The sequence below is a fragment of the Neovison vison genome, chromosome 9 (genome assembly GCF_020171115.1).
Source record: "Neovison vison isolate M4711 chromosome 9, ASM_NN_V1, whole genome shotgun sequence".
NCBI classification, from domain to species: Eukaryota; Metazoa; Chordata; class Mammalia; order Carnivora; family Mustelidae; genus Neogale; species Neogale vison.
The window spans coordinates 3,415,862-3,423,145 of NC_058099.1; positions in this window are offsets into that span (position 1 = coordinate 3,415,862).

Consider the following 7,284-nt stretch of genomic DNA (forward strand, 5'->3'; position numbering starts at 1 on the left):
CGACCCTGAAATTACGACCTGAGCCGAAATAGAGTCAGAAGCTTCACCGACTCCCTGGCTGGAGTTTTCAAAAGTGTTGTGCCCAGCTGAGCAGCACTACCGCTGGCTGCTGGAGGTGGCCTCAGGAGCGCAGTCCGCGGGAAGGCTCGCAAGCCAGGGCTGGGTCCTCCTGAGGCTGGAGGGAGACCGCCGCTTCCTCTCCCCCAGCGCCAGGCCCACGCTGGCGCCGCAGGTGCTTCCCCTGTGCTGGTGCACCTGCCCCACCTCCGCCCCCATCTCTGCAGACCATCCTCCCTGTGTGCCCAGCCCCGCTTCTGAGCAGCTGAGAGTTCACAGAACACAACACACAGGATCCTTCTGTTGCAGGAATTCTCTGCCTGTAGTGCCCGCAGCTCTTGGTCCCGCAGCTTCTGAGAATGACGAGGCAGACCCGATGAAGAGTGCTGGACACCAAAGCCAAGTAGATTGAGCAAACGTGTAAACCTCCCAGAGGCGGGGGCTCTGAAGGGGCTGCCCCTAGAGTTTCTAACTTGAGGGGGTTTTATGAGCTCTTTTGCAAAACTATCTTAAGCAGTCAGGGCTTGTGGAGTCCTGCCATTCGGGCTTTGGTCACATATCTGTCCCCCTGTTAGGTTAATGTCAATGTGTTGATGGTCCTTTTTTGCTGGCATCTGGGGACGTATGTCTGAACTGTCCCCTGCCTGTGATACGGACAAATGCTTTGTGGTTAATTGCCTTAGTTCAGGATGTTTTGCCGAAGTCATTTCTGCAAAGGTATAAAGCAGAATGTTAGTTAGGTCCTGTCTAAGCCGTAAAATGGGTTGTTAGCGCTGCTTGTTAGCCATCCTGACTCCATATTTTCTTGTTGTGGACTCTGGCCTGACGACCTATCTGTCCAGCTCCCTCCTAACACTTCCTTCAAAAATCACTCAATGAAGAAAGTAGTTCTTGAGATTGAAGAAAAACAATTGGAGCTTCCCCACTTCTTTCATCTTTGGTTCAGTTTCTCTCTCTCCCTCTTGTCCACTGTTCTCGTGGCTCGGAGCACGCTGCCCTGCGCACCTCCTGGCCTCTGGTCCACACAGTTTGCACTCTTTGGTCTTCTGTGAAGTGACGATTCGGGACTAGCCCCCCAGGCTGTGTCCAGCCAGAGTCACCTGCAGACAGTGCCCTGCAGGACTCCGGGGCTGGCCTGGGGCACCCCTGTTGCCCTCCTTACTTGAAGTGGAATGTCACTGGGGACTCCGCGCAGGAAAAACTCTGCCTGGGGTTGTTGCCTGGCACCCTCTCTTGTTACGCTGAGAATGTTTCCCTCTAGTCTTGCTTAATGAAAACTGTAGTTTTTCCCCCTAAATCAGGAGTGGATTTTGAGTTGGGTCAAATCTTTTTGTAGTCTACTGTGAGAATCATATAATTTCTCTCTTTATTATTAATGTACGTGACTTGTAAATGCAAAATCCTTATTTCTGGGCTTCATTTCCCTCACAGACCTGGAATTGGCCCTACTCGGTGGTGTGCGTCACTCTGCCATTTTGGTTTCTTCTTCCTTCTGTCTGTAGTCACCAGGAGGACCATCTATGGGTCGTTTGGGGTCTTCTCAGCAGACTGTGCTATCGTGGTCCAGATGGTCTGGGAGACTGAATTCAGAACGTTATTTTCTATGCTCTGGGATATCTGAATCCTCTCGAGGTTTGTTTTTGCTCAGAAAGCCCACGGAACCTACTGTCATCGATGGCGCTAACACCTGGTAGGCTCTTCTTGTTCCTTCTATGGCACATGAGTTCCTTCTAGAGTCGCATTCAGGTTTTCTACTTCCTGAGTCAAGTGTGACCATTTACATTCTCTCGGAGAATTGTCTACCTCACGTTGATTTTGAAATTTGTTGGCAAAAAGAATAGAATTTAAGCTTTACAGTAACGTTCAATCTCTGGAATCTAAAATCATACTGTCTTATCGCTAATGCTGTTTCTTTGTGCTTTCTTTCTCCACCTTTCTGGTCTTTTTACGTGAGTTTCAAGGATTATCTGCTTTATTTTATTTTTTGGAAGAAGCCTCTACCCTGTTGTTGCTTTGTTTGTGCACATTGTCATTCCTTTCTAAATAGTCTGCTTTATTTCCTCCTTAACTCAGAATTATTTAAAAGAAATCTCAAAACTTCCAAGAGTGGATTGTGATTCCTGTTGCAATCTTTTAGTTGTGTGTTTCTGGATGTATAGTTTCATGGTAAGAATACAGCAAGTGCATAATTTTAACTCTGGGGAGTGTATTGAGCTCCTTTTATGGCTTACTGATGGATTGTTCAAAATGTTGTTATGGGCAGTTGCAAAGAATGTAGGCAAAATGGTACGGACGCTCGGGAGAATGACTGGCACTTTCTGGGAAAGTTCACACACACCTACCCTGGAAACCGTCAGTTCCACTCCCCGGTATTTGCCCAAGAGACCTGAAAACACACGTCCGCACAAAGACTTGTATAGGAATGTTTCGATCAGCCTCCTTGATAAAGCCCCAGACCGGAGACAATTCAGACGTCCACCAAGAGAAGGGCAGGCAAGCGAAGTGGAACGTTCCCTGAGTGGAGAAATCCTCAGCTCAGAGAAGCAACGGGCTGCAGGCGCATGAGGAATGCCGGTGAGTCTGCAGGACGCCACGCTGAGCGGGAGACCAGACCCGGGAGCGCACAGGCCGTCGGATTCCGCGGGCCTTAGCCAAGCGGGGGCGATACCCCTCTGTGGTGACTGATCCCAGACAGGGGCTGCCACGGAGGGAGGTGGCGGTACTCGTCTGGACACGGGGCACCAGGGGACTTCATGGAGGGGACGGATGTTCTTCATGCAGGGCTAGGTGGCCGAGGGTGTACACAATTGCCGGGCATATTTCGTGTGTTACTGATGTGGATGAGATGCCAGGTAAGAGGACCGGGACTCTCTGCGTGTGTCAGGACCAGCACACTCGGTGGGGGGCTGCAGTAGCGTCCGCGTGTGTCAGGACCAGCACACCCGGTGGGGGGCTGCAGTAGCGTCTGAGGACTGTCGTAGTCAAGCACCAGAGCCGAGTGGCTGAAAACAACGGAAATTTGCTCTTTGCAGTCCTGGAGGCTGGAAGTCTGGGATGCCGGTGTCGGCAGAGCCTCGGTTCTTCTGAGATTCGGGTAGAAGAAGCCTCCCTGCATCTCCCAGCCCGCGGCGGTGGCCGCCCGCCCTCAGCCTTCCTGGGCTCGCAGCTCCCCTGCCCCGTCTCTCTGCGGCTGCCGTCCCCTGCGCTCCTCCCCCCTGCTGCTGAGCCCATCAGCCATCCTGGGTTATGAGCGACTCTGCTCCGCTATGACCTCACGTTAATTTGTGTCTTGACTGCACCCACGAACAAAGCCCCTAGTCCACATCGAGTCGTGTTCACGGGTGCCAGGGGTTAGGATATCAACCTGTATTTTGTGGGGGGCATTATTCGACCCATAACATGGGTTCAGTCAGCCTTTCTGTTCCAACGCTCTGTGTCTACTGCCTCTTCGCGTTAATGGGTTTTACGTCTTCAGAGCAGTCTGAGACGCCCAGAAGGACTGAGCACACTGGACATTTCGCCGGCTGCGCCCCTCCCTCCGGCACAACTTTCCCTAGTGCCGACCTCCTGACTTCGTGTGGGGCACTCGTCATATTCGACATGGGAGACTCTCGGTGCGCTCAGGTTAAATGAAGTCCGTGGTTTCCATGAGGGCCCTCTTTGTGTTGTACACCCCGTGGGTCTGGGGCCATAGAGGTGATTGATGAGCTCTGAGCTCTTCAGGTCTCCGGAGCTATGCCTTTTCCAGAAAACCACAGAGTTGAGATACCGGAGGCGGCCTTTTTTTTTTTTTAAAGGATTTTATTTATGTATCGAAAAGGGGAGGGCCAGAGGGAGAGAGAATCTCAAGCAGACGCCCCGCGGAGTACAGAGCCCATGTGGAGATCCAGACCTGAGCCACCCAGGCGCCCCACATACCTGCTTTTCTTGATGGAAAAGACAGAAGAGGCAGCCATGGGTGGAGAGCCCAGCGTGGCAAGTGAGGCACCCACTAGGAGGCCCCTTGAGTGGATAGGGGCCCAATGTCGGGGCCGAGACCCCTGTTCCCGCGGGGACACCACGGCCTGACCTCAGACAAAACACGGCTGCTTCCTCCCGGGGCCCGCGCACGCCAGGGCAAGGCAGAGAGCTGGAAGACACACCTCACGCGGCCAATGCATCGCTCACCACCCAAGGCCAGAGAAAGCTTTCTCCGGCCTCTGGTTCCAACCAGGCTCCACGTCACCGGGTCCCACAATGACACAGACCGAAAGCATGCAAGTCCGGAGGGGCGTGGCAGATAGGCACGGGGGGAGCATGCGTCAGTGATGCGGGAGCTCCCGGGGAAGGCTTCTGGCCCAGGAAACCCTCTGGAGGCAGCGCGGGTCCCCCTCAGACCGGCAGGTGTCTGGCCTGGGGACCAGCAGCCCCGGGGAGAAGGGGAGGACACGGAGGTCCAGGGCAGGTCCCCGGAGAGAAGGGGGACGGGCACCCCTGTCTGGGACAACGGTGGGCAGCGCCCTTCCCAGGCCGCAGGGGCACTCAGCCCCTCCTGAGACGCCCTCCTGCCCCCCTGCTCCTGGGAACATTCAGACTGGTTGGAGGAGGAGGCGGACAGGATCCAGGATGACAGAGGGCCCAGGAGAAGGAAGGGCAGGACGGGACAGATGCACGTGCCCCGAGCCACCGTCCAGGGTCTGGGCTGGGACGCCCTCGGACCTCCCTCCAAGCAGGACTCCTGATGGATGCGCCGCACTTCTGTGCTTTCACGGCCTCCCTCCCAGATTCCTTCGTCCCTCCGTCCTTCCCTCCCGCCCTCTAGACCTTCCTCTTCTTTCCCTCCCTCCTTCCCTCCCTCTCCCCCAGCCTGACTCCCTCCCCCCCTCCCTCGTCCAGCAGAGGCTCTGGGCCCCCAGCTGGGAACTGAGCACTGCGGCTTCATCCGGGAGCACCCCCCAACCACGTGGTCCCTGTCCCCGTGGCACTCACGGTCACTGTGGGAGCCGACGGGGGACAGTCCTCAGGCTGAGCAGCGGGATGGGCACCAGGAGTCCGCTCCGGAACACGGGGCCGGCTGCACCAAGAGTGGACAGAACGATGCTTCGCCCTGCCTCGGGACACATCGAGTCCTGAAAAGGGAGGCAAAGTCAGGATAGCCTCGACCTGACGCCCCGGGAGTCCTCCTGGTCCCCCGGCCCTGATTCCTCGATGCAGCAAAGAGTGCCTCAGGCAGTGTGGACTGGGGGTTTGGGACACAACTGTTCGGCCCCAGGGACAGCATCACAGCCAACATCCCCAGGGCCTCTGAGTTTCCCAAGGGCCTCGGAGGTCCTCTGAGCCTTACGTCGTCCTCCTTGGGAAGCTCTGTCCTGTCATCTTCCCTGTCTCCTGCCTCTTCTGGGATCCTTCAGGGGCCTCCCCCGCACGGCCGCCCTCGCCAAGACTCCCCTTGCCCCGTGGTGGGACGCCTTCCTCCTGCGCTGGGCCCCCCACAAGCCCGGAGCACTGTGCGAGGCCTGTGCGCTCGCTCGGGGATCCCGAGGCATCTCCCGTGCAGGGCCCTGCACCTCCCTGCGCTGGGTGTCCTCGGACGAGCCCTGGGAGGCCAGCCGGTGCCCGTAGCACAGGCAGGGAAGCGCGAGGCCAGAAGGTCCAGACGACCTGCTCCCGGTCCCAGCGTGTGCAGCCTGGGCCGAGGGTTCCCCCCAGCAGAGGGGGTGCTGGGCCCAGGGAGCCTGAGGGAGGACGTGGCACAATGAGCCCAAAGGAGGGGAGGGAGCGCCGTGGGGGCCCTGACCTCAGGCCCACTGGGAGACCACGTCCCACCTGCACCGCTCTGTCCCCAGGGCAGGGGGTCGTCAGGATGTCCAGGCTCCCAGGCTGCATGGCTGGCAGCCGCCGGCTGGCATGGGAGGAGGCACTGCGGGGGCAGGAGAGAGCCCTCCGCAGAGAGGAGGGGGCAGGCACTCCCCCAGCGGCAGGTGCATGAGGGCCTGCAGCGCCATACCGGGTGCCCCAAGGCCGAGGCCCAGACCCTCTACAGCATTGGCCCCCGCACCCGCTTGTCTCCACCGACAACCCCACTGTTCTGTGTCTTGGCCGCTTGCTGTCTTTGGACTTGACCTTCGATCCTGCCTTGTCGGAGCGGCTACCCTGTGTGGACTGAGGTCCTAAACAAGGGACAGAGAGGGCTGGGGGGGATCCATGACATCCCTCAGCTGGGGAGGGACCGGGCGTCCACCAGGCCCCAGCTCCCCCGTGGCTCAGCCTGGAGTCCTGCCCCGGCTTCCTCGGAAGCAGGAACCCCCAGCCCCGTGAGTGTGCGCCCCACTCGCCACGCCGGGCTCTCCACCCATGGCCCCCTCTCCTGCCCTCCCTGCATCTCCTCTGCAGAGAACAAGGACGAAGACGTGGACGGACAGCGTGGTAGGACCCCAGCACCCCCGGCGGATGGGGGCTACGGCGGGGGGGTCATCCCCAGCTGCGCTCCTGGGAGCCGGGAGCCCGAGGGCACAACGCCTTCCTCTGGGAAGCCTCAGAGCTCCTCGGGGAGCCTGATGGCTGGCCTCCTGCCCCACTTAGCTTGGGGGGGATAGTCGCTGGCCCCCACTGAGCTGTCTCCACCTCCTGCCTTGTCCCTCCTTGAAGGCGACGGATTCTCTTGCTGACGAGGTCCCCGGTCCACCACTGAACTATTCCTTGAACTCCCCCAGATCGGGAATCTGGTCCAGCCCAGGGGCAGGGAAGGGGAAAGTCGACCCCTAGAAGAAGAGGGGGCTTGCTTGGGCCCCAGCTGTGAATCCAAGGGCATAACCTCAGGGTCCAGGTCTACAACTCCTTGTCCCCAAGATGTGGGAACTCTTCGTCAACAGCCTCGCGTGGCTGGTCCCCTGTGAGGGCCTACCTGCTCCGCACCGTGGGGACAGCAGCTCCCCGCGGTCAGGCAGGTGTGCCGAGCCCCTCTGAGGTAGATTTTTATCGGCAGCCTCTGAAGCTCTTCCCTGGGTCCACCCCATTCCTGGCAGATCAGTCAATGGCTCCCACTGGGAAGGCGGGCACCACCTTGAGCCTGGGGACAGGGACACTCCACCCCACAGGCTCGAGTCAGGTCACCAGGGAGAGTCCATGACCGGGCAACGTGAGTGTGGGTTCGCGGCCGGACTCTGTGAGTCTGGTTCCCTCCAAGGATCCTTCAGGCAAGGGCTCCTTCGTGCAAGCCCGGCTCCTGCCCACAGCCCGGGCCACGTT